Source organism: Balaenoptera physalus (genome assembly GCF_965194825.1).
Source record: "Balaenoptera physalus genome assembly, chromosome: 15".
Classification (NCBI taxonomy): domain Eukaryota; kingdom Metazoa; phylum Chordata; class Mammalia; order Artiodactyla; family Balaenopteridae; genus Balaenoptera; species Balaenoptera physalus.
Window position 1 is genome coordinate 64,526,766 of NC_138894.1, and position 14,514 is coordinate 64,541,279.

At 33.1% G+C, this 14,514-nt stretch overlaps 2 long non-coding RNA genes across 2 annotated transcripts in view; both read right to left on the minus strand.

Moving 5' to 3' along the window:
• The window catches only part of LOC309644279, a 249,827-nt gene that overhangs the window by 178,043 nt on the left and 57,270 nt on the right, over window positions 1-14,514 (minus strand). The window lies entirely within an intron of this gene.
• The window catches only part of LOC309644274, a 66,271-nt gene that overhangs the window by 1,806 nt on the left and 49,951 nt on the right, over window positions 1-14,514 (minus strand). The window lies entirely within an intron of this gene.

Here is a 14,514-nt window from a genome sequence, read left to right on the forward strand (position 1 = left end):
ATTTCTTCGTGGGTGTCCATTTTATTGGCATACACTTGTTTGTAATAATCTCTTATAATCCTTTGCATTTCTGTAGTGTCAGTTGTGATATTCCTTTTTCATTTCTAATTTTATTGATTTGCGTCCTCCCCCTTTTTTTCTTGATGAGTCTGGCTAAGGGTTTATCAGTTTTGTTTATCTTCTCAAAGAACCAGCTTTTAGTTGTATTGATCTTTGTTACTGTTTTCTTTGTTTCTATTTCATTTATTTCTGCTCTGATTTTTATGATTTCTTTCCTTCTACTGACTTTGGTTTTCTTTGTTCTTCTTTCTCAAGTTGTTTTAAGTGTAGAGTTAGATTGTTTATTTGAGATTTTTCTTGTTTCTTGAGGTGAGACTGTATTGCTATAACCTTCCCTCTTAGAACTGCTTTTGCTGCATCCCATAGGTTTTGGGTCATCATGTTTTCATTGTCATTTGTTTCTATGTATTTTTTAATTTCTTCTTTGATTTCTTCAGTGATCTCTTGGATATTTAGTAGTGCACTGTTTAGCCTCCACATTTGTGTTTTATACAGTTTTTTTCCTGTAATCGATTTCCAATCTCAGAGCGTTGTGTTCAGAAGAGATGCTTGATACAATTTCAATTTTCTTAAATTTTCCAAGGCTTGATTTGTCAGCCAAGTTGTGATCTATCCTGGAGAATGTTCCATGTGCACTTGAGAAGAAATTGTATTCTGCCACTTCTGGGTGGAATGTTCTATAAATATCAATTAGATCTATCTGGTCTACTGTGACATCTAAAGCTTGTGTTTCCTTATTTATTTTCTGTTTAGATGATCTGTCCATCGGTGTAGTGGGGTGTTAAAGTCCCCTACTATTATTGCGTTACAGTTGATTTCTCCTTTTATGGTTGTTAGCATTAGCCTTATGTATTGAGGTGCTTCTATGTTGGGTGCATACACATTTATAATTGTTATATCTTCTACTTGGATTGATCCTTTGATCATTATGTAGTGTCCCCTCCTTATCTCTTGTAACAGTATTTTAAAGTCTATTTTATCTGATATGAGTATTGCTACTCCAGCTTTCCTTTGATTTCCATTTGCATGGAATATCTTTTTCCATCCCTTCACTTTCAGTCTGTATGTGTCCCTAGGTCTGAAGTGGGTCTCTTGTAGACAGCATGTATATGGGTCTTGTTTTTGTATCCATTCAGCCAGTCTGTGTCTTTTGGTTGGGGCATTTATTCACATTCAAGGTTATTATCAACATGTATGTTCCTATTACCATTTTCTTAATTGTTTTGGGTTTGTTTTTGTGGGTCTTTTTCTTCTCTTGTATTTCCTGCTTAGAGAAGTTTCTTTATCATTTGTTTTAAAGCTGGGTTGGTGGTGCTGAATTCTCTTAGCTTTTGCTTGTCTGAAAAGATTTTGACTTCTCCACTGAATCTGAAATAGATCCTTGCTGGGTAATCTTGGTTGTAGGTTTTTCTCTTTCATCACTTTAAGTATATCCTGCCACTCCCTTCTGGCCTTCAGAGTTTCTGCTGAAAAATCGGCTGATAACATTATGGGGATTCCTTTGTATGTTATTTATTATTTTTCCCTTGCTGCTTTTAATACTTTTTCTTTGAATTTAATTTTTGTTACTTTGATTAATATGTGTCTTGATGTGTTTTTCCTAGGGTTTATCTTGTATGGGATTCTCTGTGCTTCCTGGACTTGGGTGACTATTTCCTTTCCCATGTTAGGGAAGTTTTCAACTATAATCTCTTCAAATATTTTCTCAGACGGTTTCTTTTTCTCTTCTTCTTCTGGGACCCCTATAATTTTAATGTTGGTGCATTTAGTGTTGTCCCAGAGGTCTCTGAGCTTGTCTTCAATTCTTATCATTCTTTTTTCTTTATTCTGCTCCTCAGCAGTTATTTCCACCATTTTGTCTTCCAGCTCACTTATTTGTTCTTCTGCCTTCTAGTGTATTTTTCATTTTAGTTACTGTGTTGTTCATCTCTCTTTGTTTGTTCTTATTTCTTCTAGATCTTTGTTAAACATTTCTTGTATTTTCTCAATCCGTGCCTCCATTCTATTTCTGAGATTCCAGATCATCTTTACTATCACTACTCCGAATTCTTTTTCAGGTAGATTTCCTATTTCCTCTTCATTTATTTGGTCTTGTAGGTTTTTACCTTGCTCCTTCATCTGTGACATATTTTTTTGCCTTTTTTTTTTTTTAATGTGTGGGATTGTGTTCTTGTCTTACTGGTTGTTTGGTCTGAGGCTTGCAGCACTGGAGTTTGTAGGCTATTGGGTAGTGCTGGGTCTTGGTGCTGAGATGAGGAGCTCTGTGTGACCTCACTTTGATGAATATTCCCTGGTGTCTGAGCTTCTCTGTTAGTCCAGTGGTTTGGACTTGAAGCTCCCACTGCAGGAGCTTCTGCCTGACCCCAGGCTCGTGAATCAAGATCCTGCAAGCCACTGGTTCACTTTGGGGTTCCTCCCGTCTCCTTGGGCATCAGAGTCCCCCACCATGCCATGACTTTAAATCTCAACATACAGATAACAAATGTGTTCAAATCTTTCATTAATTTGCCTAATAAGTAATATTTGTAGCATTCTAATCCTTATTGCCAATTCTTGGCCTTCTTTCTATTCTCTTTTTAAGCTCTCTGTGATGTCATTGATAATATTATTTATTTTATTTGGGTCTGCTATTCCCCACTAGAAAGTTAAGTTCATGAGTTCATAAGTTTTTATTGCAGTAGGTGTTCAGTACTGTCCTCTCCCCACTCCCCCCGCCCCCCACCCCAGCACCTAGGATAATGTCAGGCCCTTCACATTGACACTCAAGGAAAACACACGTGAAAAGACTAAAGATGGTGTAGAATTGTGGAAGCCAGTTGAGGTGAGGGTATCTTCTCTGCCCCAAAGATGATCCAATGAATCTGCTTTATGGCACCGCCACTTATTAAACAAAAGGGAGAAACCAGTGATGCAGCGGCCAGCCTGACATGTGGATCCCTATTCAAGGTGAAGATATAAGCACAGTTAGAGGTATATGCTCACATTGGTGTGAATGGTGAAATGTTTGTGCACCTAGAAACACTTAAGTATGTATTTCTTATAGTGTAAATAATTAAGTAGCTCTACCTATTTCAACTAGAGTAAACTTTTCCTAGTCATTATTTCCTTTAACTGATCTATCATTTAAAACTTCCACATGTTCTATCAGCCATTAATTAGCTCACAAATATTTATTAAGGGTTTTCTATGGACAAGACCTCATGTTAAGTTGGATATAAGGAGCAGAGGAGGGAATCAGTGCATCTTCACCTTAATTAACTTCTAATGACTGCTATAGTGCCCCCTCTGTCTCACGCCCACTGAATTTTATCATGTTTTTTTCCACAGTCAGAGAAAACAAAAGAACTAGCCAACTCTCCCCACTGGTTTGAAAATTCCTTTGAATATGAGAATCATAAAAAGCAATTTGTAAACAATGTTTCCACTAAGCCAGTAAGAACACTTGCCAAGTTGATGATAATGACGACTATATTCCAATCAGAAGTTACTCTGTGAATATCATGCCTTTTGTAGTCATAAGTCAAAAAAGAAAGAAAAAGAAAGAAAAACGCTGACATTCATCTATAATATGATGTATCCCTCTAAGAGAGGACTTCATAGGAACAATTTGGCAAATCATAGTTTAATGGTGTGAAGCTCCTTTTTCCCCTCTGACTTCATCTGCTACTGTTGCTGTCTTGCCCATTCTACTCAAACCAGGCTGGCTTTCTTGCTATCTTTTAAACATAGCAGCCATGCTCCCATCTCAGAGCCTTTCCACTTCCTCTTCTGTTTCTCTGGAATGCTTTGTTCTAAGATATTCACCCATGTTTCACTCCTTCACCTTCCTCAGGACACTACTTAGATGCAAACTTATCAGCGAGATCATCCTTGGTCACCCCTCATAAAGTTGCAAAGCCCCAACCCTAAATTCTATATTCTTTCCTGTTTATTATTTCTCTCTGTTATACTGTTATTATCTTTATTGTCTACGTTATCCCTCCAGAATTTACAATCATGAGGCAGAGACTATTTAGTGGACACTCCTCACATAGAACTTTCCTAAGCACTGAGTAAATATCTGTTAAAGGAATAGATTTCAATGACACCTAATCTAATTCCAGAATTCCAGTAGGTAGCTTTAGTACCTAACCAACTGCTGAGTTCTTAAGGGTAGGCTCTCTATCTTGTTTGTTTGTTTACTTTGTAGCTCCACAGTGCCTGGAAAAAAGTAGTCATTTATATGTATATTAAATTTAAAGTTAGTTATATTTTATAATAACTCTGGAAATCTATTGTCATAGAACAGTTTTGAGTCCCAGGCCTTTTTAATTTTATGTAATAATTCATGAAATAGGACACATTTAAGACAGTGAGTGATTTTGTGGAGTAGAGGTAATTGGAAAGAGAGTTAAGTCCTTTCCTGATATGAGAGAATTAAGCATATTTAATTTCACTTCAAATAGTTTTACCATATTCAGGGTAGGGAGCTTTATGCTAGAGAGGAACCATAAATCCCATGAAAATACTATTCTCCTCTGAGAAGAAGTGCAGTGTGTGGGAGGAGATTCTGGCAAAATGGTCACTTACTAAATTCAGCCAAAATCTTGATGGTTTAAGCAGAAAATATGGTATTTTGAAAAGTTACACCCCAGAATAGAATACTTGAAGTTTGCTTTGGTTTAATTATAGACCTTCCTGATTTCCTAAGCTAAGCTGTTGCCTGTTGGTGGCCCTTCACATAGAAACAGCATTAATATAGCAATGCTTTACATTAGTTCTCAGTGGTTCTGCTGCTTCAAGCTTTCTCCAATTTGGTAAACTTGTCTTGCACAATTCTGATCACACTTTCTATATATGCATTCTGATCACACTTTCTATATATGCATACATGCATATATGCACTTTCTATATATGCATATATATTTATATTTTTAAAATATTTTTCACATACTGACACCAACCTATAACATGAAAAAAGGGGGGACAAGGACAAAATAAATCTGGAAACTCACATATACGCTGAGGTAATTATATTAAGGGACACTATGTAGATTTGATTTTTTTCCCTTATTTTATCTCCTGCACTCTTTCATTCCCTATACTCTAAGTCCATTTATTGCCATCCATTAACAAGGAGTAAAAAGGATTCTGAGCTTCTTAAATCCAGGATTCAATACGGGAAAGATAAAAAGTATATCTTAGGTATTTTCATCAGACCTCAAAATAGAATCTGATGTTTTTCCAATTATCTCTTTAAGGTATTATAGTAATTACCTAGTTTCTCCATTATGGTACATTATAGTAATTGTACCTAGTTTCTCTCTGTTCAATCCAAATATTGTCTCTTTTCTCTGTTTAAGTATTAAGCAAGTGAGTAGCAAATTTGTGAACATAAAACAGACATGATTTTGAAAACCCACATGGTATGAAGTCTGATAAGTTCTCTTTTCCTCTAGAAAATAATCTAACACAAAATAGTAATTAAGCATTTTTTAATGAGAATGCTTTGAGAGAAGCACTATTAAGCTTTCCTATTTAATCTGATTACCTAAAAATATTTTTATTTTCATGAGTTAACAATATACACTATAACCAACTTTTTCTTTGGCTGAGATAATTTTCTAAACAGGTGGTTTTTCCTAAAACACTTGAATCATTCATATATATATTATATATATATCCACAGTAAAATGAGATATAATACAGTGGTAATATATATATTATGACTGTAAAATGAGAAAGTACTGTCAGTAAAAAGTTCAAGATTAAAACATAAGATTGTTTTTAAAGAGCAGCTATAATTTTCAGACTTAATGATGAACCCTGTTGCCCACATTTCCCCTGATAATTTATGTCATATGATTAAGAAAAACAGTTAAAATAGATCTGGTAGAATTAAGCTACAAATAATAGTTCAAACCGTTGTAGATGGGGATACCTCAATTCTCAATGATGAAAGAATTGTCTGTGGATCTGAACTGGCTATGTAACTTTTTGTTCTTTAAGAATATTTCTCTATATTACAGTGGAGAAAACCAAACACTATCTCAACCAGGTGATCAAGATTAACATCAACAGCAATAAGTTGATGGAATGTACCCTTGATATGATGTAATGAGGATTGTACTTTACCATTGGGTCTTCCTCTCCAAAACCCATAACCCTTGTCTAACTACTACAAAAACATCAAACAACTCCAAATTATAAAACATTCTATAAAATGCCTGACCAGTTTTCCTTAAAAATGTCAAGGTCATCAAAAACAAAGAAAGTCTGAGAAACTATTACAATTAAGAGGAGCCTAAGGAAACATGATGACTAAATGTAATGTGGTATCCTGTATGGTATTTTGGGGGAAAAAAGGACATTAGGTAAAAACTAAGGAACCTAAATCAAGTATGTGCTTAATAAGAATAAAAATAATGTATCAATATCAGTTAATAGTTGTGACAAATGTAACAAATGTAAAATACATAAGGTGTTAATAATAGGGGAAACTGGATATAGACACTACTACCTTTGTAACTTTTCTGTAAATCAAAAACTATTCTAAAATAAGTTTATTAAATGTTTTGTAAAGTTTGCCAAATGTGTTAATATAAATTTTTCATAATATATTTATTAATAAATATGAAATGAAGTAAAAAATAGAAAATATTAGTTTCTCAGTTCCACTAACCATATTTAAAGTGTTCAATAGCCACATATGACTAGAAGCTATCTTATAAGACATCACAGATATTGAAAGAATTTATCATCACAGAAAGTTGTTGTGTTGTACAGTGCCGAAATTTAGAGGTGTCTCTCTTCCAATTCCTGACACTGGTCTTGAAGAAGTCATTTTGTATTTGTTGATTTTGTATGTGTAGGTATGCATGTCATTTCACTGATTTCTGCTATTTTTCTGTATTATTATTTTTTCTTTTTAATTCCTGTGGGTTTACTTTCTTGTTCAATTTTTTAGCTTCTTGTTAACCTAAGAATAGATTCATGGTCTCAAATTTTTTTTTTTTTTTTTAAATACATACATGTAGAGATGAACATTTCACTCTAAACATATACATTTAAAGCCTTAAGATTAGCTACATCTCACAAGTTGTGATATTTTCATTATTCTCAGTTTAATATATATTCTGACTTCCATTTGCTCTCCTCTTGTCTTGGTGTAATGTTATCAAACATTTTACTTCTGTACATGTTATACATGTTACACAACATAATTGTTATTGTTATTTTAAAGGATCAATATCATTTTAAAATTTTCTCACATATTTACACTTCTGATAATCTTCATTCTTTCATGCAATTCCATGCTTACAATAATTTGTTTCTGTTTTAGTGTGTCTTATTTTAGCAATGGTTTCTGTCAGCTTTTGCTTGTCTAGAAACATCTTTATCTTGATTTCATTTTAGGAAGATATTGTTTCTGGGTATAAAATTCTAGTTTGAAGTCTTTTGTTTATTTATTTGACTTTTCAGCAGCACATTAAATGTGTCATTCCATTGTCTTCTGGGTTCTATAGGTTTAACTAAGAAACAAGATATACATTTTATTTCTTTTTCCTTTAAAGTTACTAAACCTTTTCTGTGGCTGCTTTTAAGATTTTCTATTTGATTTAGTTTTGAAATGTTTACTATTGTGAGCTCTGGTGTGGTTTTTCTTGATATTGATCCTGCTCAGGGTGGGTAGACCTTTGTGAATCTATGAGTTTAAATTTTTCATCATTTTTTGGAAAAATCTTTACTTTTCTGTCTTAAAATATTGCTTCACTCCAATTATATATTTTCTCTTTCAGAAAATCTAATTGGGTATATATTTGACCATTTGATCCACGTATTTCTTTTGTTCTATACTTTTCATTCTTTGTTTCCCTCTGTGCTGTAGTCTGATCATTTTTTATTGATATGTCTTCAGGTTTACTACTTTTCTTCTTCTGTGTCCAGTACTGTATATTAAATCTATCAAATAAGTTATTAATATTAGATATTTTATTTTAAAATTCTAGAGTGCCCATTGGATTCTTTTTTATAGATTTCAATTTTCTGTAGACATTGGCCATCTTTTTCATATGTTTGTCTATATTTTCCTCTATTTTCTTAATATACAGTAATCATGGTTATTTTTAAATCCCTATATGCTAACTCCATATGTGTTTTTTTTCCCTTTTCTCTTTCTTACCAATCACATTTTCCTGTCTTTTCATACATCTGGCAAATTTTTCTTTTTTGTTTTTATTATTTTACTTTGTACATTGTATATAAAGTAACCATACAGACTGAAGTCATTTTAATGATCTTCTAGAAAGTTTACCATACTATTGATAAAACAAACTGTGCATTAATAATGAACTATCTAAATTAGTGAACTAATAACCACAAAACAGAAAGGATGCTCTTGGAGCTAAAAGGGAAAGGTTTCCAGGGTATATTGTTAAGTATTTAAGAAGTACAATAAAGAAGACTATGTTGCTCTACATGATTAACATCAGGGAAATGCAAATCAAAACCACAATGGGATACAACCTCACATCTGTTAGAATGGCTATCATCAAAGAGACCAGAAATAACAAGTTGGTGAGGATATGGAGAAAAAAGAACACTTGTGCACTGTTGGTAGGGATGCAAATCAGTGCAGCCTCTTTAGAAAACAGTATGGAAGTTCCTCAGAAAATTAAAAACAGAACTACTATATCATCCAGTAATTCTGCTTCTGGGTACTAACTGAAAAAAAACAATAATACTAATTCAAAAAGATATATGCACCCCTGTGTTCCTTGCAGCATTATTTATAATAGCCAAGATAATGGAAGCAACCAAAGTGCCCATGGACAGATGAATAGATAAAGAAGGTGGATACAATGGATTATTAATCAGCTGTAAAAAAGAATGAAATCTTGCCACTGTGGCAACATGGATAGATCTTGAGGGCATTATGCTAAGTGGAATTAGTCAGCCAGAGAAAGACAAACATTTTATAACCTCTCTTATATGTTGAATCTAAATAAATAAATATTAACCTATAACACACATACAATGCATAGTAACATATAATAATATATATTATTATAGATAAATACAAACAAGGTCATAGATACAAAGAACAGATTGGTGGTTGCCAGAGACAGAGGATGGAAGTGGGAGAAATGGGGGAATATTTTTTTAAGTTTAAATAAGTTGAATTAAAAAAAAAAGAAGAATGTGGTATTTTGTAAAGAAAGTACAGGCATGAAACAATTTTGGAACCATAAACAAGAGGTATTTAGTTTAATTTTTTTTTACTATTAATGTAATAATCCCAATAAAGATCCTGGAAAGTGCATCTTTTCATTCCTGTAGTACTCCAGAAAAGTTATACCTCCTTTTTAAATGGAAGAAAGGGTAGATGAAGAGGGAGAAGAAAAGCAAAAAGAAACAAGTAGAAGGAAAAGGCAAGGAGATGAGAGGAGAAAGAGGAAGAAGTAAATAACACAGTATCTGAAAATGACAGCACCAATTAGAGCCTTAAAAGTTACCATACATAACTGGATCACATTCCTCATCAAAGGTAAAAGTATTCTTTAGAGAAATAGTAAAGCATTCACTTTTAATTGTGTATTCTTTTATAATAAAATTATTCATTTTTATATCAGATTGTCTCTACTTTTAAGTACCCAGCTAAGCAAATATTAGGTCAATTGCTATGTGTATGAATCAAAGCCATATCTTGACTTAATTTTGGCCCTTATTCCAATTTCATTGTATGGTATCTCATCCAAATATGTTAACACTAAAAAAATAACTTCTGCCCAATGAGGAGAGTGACCTCCTCAAATACAAATGATATTCATTCTCTTGGCAAACAGTATAACTTATATGAAAACTTTTATTTATACATTTACTTATGTAATATAATTAAATTTGTACATATGTTTATAAACATAAGGTGGTAGGACTTAGAACAACAAAGGTAAATAGCAAAAATCATAAGCCATAAATTCTTAGCATTAACCCTAAGATTCACAAAGTGATGAACATCTGACTCAATCTAGGGAATTCCTAAAATATTCATGTCAGATAACTATTAATACAACAATTAACTGAAATCTCAGTACCATTCAAGACAATGCACATCAGTATCTGACAGCTCTGATCGTTAGAAATGTAATTCTTACACTGAGTAAAATTAATTCATTCTCTCCTTAGGTCATCTCACCTATTAATTAACATGTACAATTCCCATATCTAAATCACCAGACTTGTCCTCCCAAGAAATTCTAGGCTTGAATTCAAATTATCTCTTATTATCACTACCTTTTATTATCAGGTATACAGAGTAAACTCTTCTAAATCAAAGTGACCAGAATTGCATCTGAATGTCCTTATCCCTCCCACATCTGCATTACCTATTTCACACCCGCCTAATTACATTAGAAAATATCTTTAATTTTGACCTCTACTTTATCACATATAGTCATTCCCCAATGCAGGGAACACGAGTTCAATCCCTGGTCTGGGAAGATCCCACATGCCATGGAGCAACTAAGCCCATGTGCCACAACTACTGAGCCTGCACTCTAGAGCCCGTGAGCCACAACTACTGAACTCGCATGCCACAACTACTGAAGCCCAAGCACCTACAGCCCGTGCTCCACAAGAGAAGTCACCGCAATGAGAAACCCATGCACCGCAACGAAGAGTAGCCCCCACTTGCCACAACGAGAGGAAACCCACGTGCAGCAATGAAGACACAGTGCAGCAAATAAATAAATAAATAAATGAGGTTTTCAAAAAAATTTTGAAATGAAATTTCTGTCATGTTTCATGAAAGCTCTGGTAATATATTTTTATTTACAGTACCATTGAATCAATAGCATTTAAGGGAGTATTGCTATTTTTACAACTATAATCTTATTGATGAACAAAGGCTCTCTTTCCATTTATATATCTTCTTTATCAAATTTTAGTAAAGTTTTATTTTTTCTATATAGGTTTTACATACCTTTTTTAGAATTTTCCCGTTTTTTAGTATTTACTTTTTATTGCTATAAGTGGTGTCTATTTTTTAAAAGATTTTTATTGAAAAATAGTATACATACAGAAAATAAACATATCAAAAGAGTATAGCTTAATGAATTTACATTTTAAGTAAAATTAAATCAATGAATTGTAATTAAGTTAAACTATGTTCAGTTTAACTGTGTAACCAGCATCAAATCAAGAAAGAGAACATTAATTGATGTATTTTAAAAAAATTATCTTTTTTGATTTGTGTTGCATGTTTTTTACAGCTATCAATTCCTGTATGATATACTGGGATTGAGACAATGACTAAAGTTCTCAGGACAGAGTACCAGGGAGGAATGAGCTTTACAGAGCTGAAGACCCTCTGCAAATCTTCACGTCATTCTGCAAAATCCTGAGAACTTTTCCATCTTAGTCCCCTCAGATTGTCATTTCCAAGGCATGAATGCATCAACCTGTGGCAATCATAGCGTTCATCTTGTTTGTTACCCATTTCTCGGGGATCAGTGTCCTTTGTTGCCTGATGTGCTGTGCCTGCAAACCAATTTCCACATATTTTGTTCTTTTTGTTTTTCTGATTGTTTCAGGTGGGATTATAAATCTAATTCCTACTAGTCCATCTTGAAAGGAGCATGAAATCTCCTTCCTGTTTCCATTTTAACTCTCTTTTTCTGTCTAATAAACCAAAGTACACTCAAGCCAGAAGGTAGAAAGTATCAAACAGAATTCAAGTTGTAGAAATAACTGTTTAAAAAAAGGGAGGGGTCTAGAATACATAGGACCTTCCTTGAAATATGAGTTTTGCTTTCTGAAAGAGTTTCTTTACTCTGAATTTGACCTACTGGAATTAGCATTTGAAGGGAAGATTGTTAATAGTCATCATAATTTCTCTTAATCTGATATAAAACTATATCAAAGTAACATATAAAGGTGATACTTATAAAAATATTAGAAATATTAGATGTGTTTACAATAGACATGAAAACATCATAAAATAAACTCAATCCCAAAAGGCTTTACTCATGCTGCTTTCTTAGTTTTGTTTACCCTGCATTTCACATCTTCAAATCCCACTCAATCTTGGAAGATTAGTTTCGGCCCTACCTTTAAAAGAAAGCCTTGCAAACAGCTCTAGGCTTTTAAAATTATAGCATTTATGACATAAGACAACAAATTCCAGTGTTTTATATTATTCTGTCAGGTATTATCAATTTCTTTATGTCTTAAAATGTTATGACAACAGAATTAACTGCCTTCTCCATGTTATTAATTATCTGCATATATTTCTTTACTCTTTTCCCCTTATGACTGTTAGACTAATTTACTGGATATCATCTCAATTATGATGTTATGTTTATTACAAACTGTACATAATAACTATTTAGTTCAGGTTCTAAATTTCAATCTGCCTTCATAGGGTAGGTGAGGTCAAAGGGAATGGCTTGTACTCATTCTATTTTTTAAAATGTATCTATTGTTAATAAAGGCTGCTTGTGAAAGGCCAGGAATATGAGTTCTAAGTAAATACAGGATAAGGAATACTAGTAACAGAAATCTAAAGTCCTTTAGATGGAGCCAATAACCAACAAAAAGAGAAACAAAAGGAGAATGTTGAGTGCTATAGACACAAATAGGATTGTAGCTGACATATAGAACTAAGATTCAGGAACAAATTGAAATTTGGATGGAAACAAAGATAGATTGGGAGAGTATGAAGAAAGGCAAGGAAATTTGTCTTAACCTATCCAACTCTTTCATCCATTAGAGAATTTTTGAATGGTATGTGGGGTGGATCAAAATTTTGCCCCCAATATGAATATTCAATTGAGTCAGCATCTTTTATTAGGTAGACCCTCCTTTCTTTCATTGTATTGTATAATAGCACCATTGCCATTAATCAGGTGATCATTTATATGTAGGTCTGTTTCTGGTCTTTATTCTGTTCTATTTGTCTATCTTTCAAAGTTTATACTTGTATATTCTGAGAATTACATTGCTAACTTTCACAAAAGAAAAACTCTTAGTATTCTGATTGGGCTTTAACTGCGTCTGTAGATAAATTTGAGGGAATTAATACTATTACCCTAGTGAATTTTCCAATCATGAACATGGTTTATAATTCCATTTATTTGTCTTTGTTTTTGCTCCACAAGAATTTTTGTAATTTCCTGTGCAGAAATACTTTTCATATAACTATCGTAGTCCCCGCTTATCCATGGTTTTGATTTCCAAGGTTTCAGTTACCCACGGTCAATCTAGCTGAGAAAATATTAAATGGGAAATTCCAGAGGTAAACAATTCATATGTTTGAAATTGCCCTCCGTTCTTAGCAGTGTGATGAAGTCTCATGACAACCTTCTTCCTCTGGCCTGTGACATGAATCATCTCTTTGTCCAGCATATCCCACCCATTAGTCAGTTAGTTAGCCATCTTGGTTTTCAGATCAACTGTCTTGCTGTGGCAGTGCTTGTGTTCAAGTAACTCTTATTTTACTTAATTATGGCCTCAAGTTCAAGAGTAGTGATGCTGGCAATTTGGGTACATCAAAGAGAAGCCATAAAGTGCCCCCTCCCTCTAAGTGAAAAGGTGAAACATGTAGCTTTAAAAATTAAAAAAAAAATACAGTATGCTGAGTTTGCTAAAAATCTATGGTAAGAACAAATTTCCTATCCATGTGAAATTGTGAAGAAGGAAAAAGAAATTCATGCTACTTTTGCTGTTGCACCTCAAACTGCAAAAGTTATGGTCACAGTGTGTGACAACTACTTAGTTAAGGTGGAAAAGGCATTAAATTTGTAAGATATTTTGAGAGAGAGACCATATTTACATAGCTTTTATTACAGTATATTGTTATAATTGCTCTATTTTATTATTAGTTATTATTTCTAATCTCTTACTGTGCCTAATGTTTAAACTTTATCATAGGTATGTATGTATAGGAAAAAAAATAATATATATATAGGATTTGGTACTATCCACAGATTTATGTCTCCACTGGGGGACTTAGGATGTATCCCTCACAGATATGGGGGTACTCACAGAATGGGATTGATGGGTGATAGGGCAGTTGCATGTTTAAGTTTATTAGAAATTTCCAAATGATTTCTCTAAGTGGTTTATATTATCTATTTCTGTCAGTAATGTAATAGAATTCAGGTGGCTCTAGATTCTTACCAACATAAGTCTTTAAATTTATAAGTCTTTTTAAATGTATTTATTTGTTTTATTTTCAAATTTTCATATTGAAGTATAATTATTTTCAATATTATATTAATTTCAGGTGTACAACATAGTGGTTTGATATTTTTAAACATTACAAAATGATCACCAAAATAAGTCTAGTTACCATGTGTCACCAAAGTTATTACAATATTATTGTCTATATTCCCTATGCTGTACATTAGATCCCATAGCTTATTTATTTTATAACTGTAAGTTTCCACCTCTTAATTTCCCTTCTTATTTCACTCA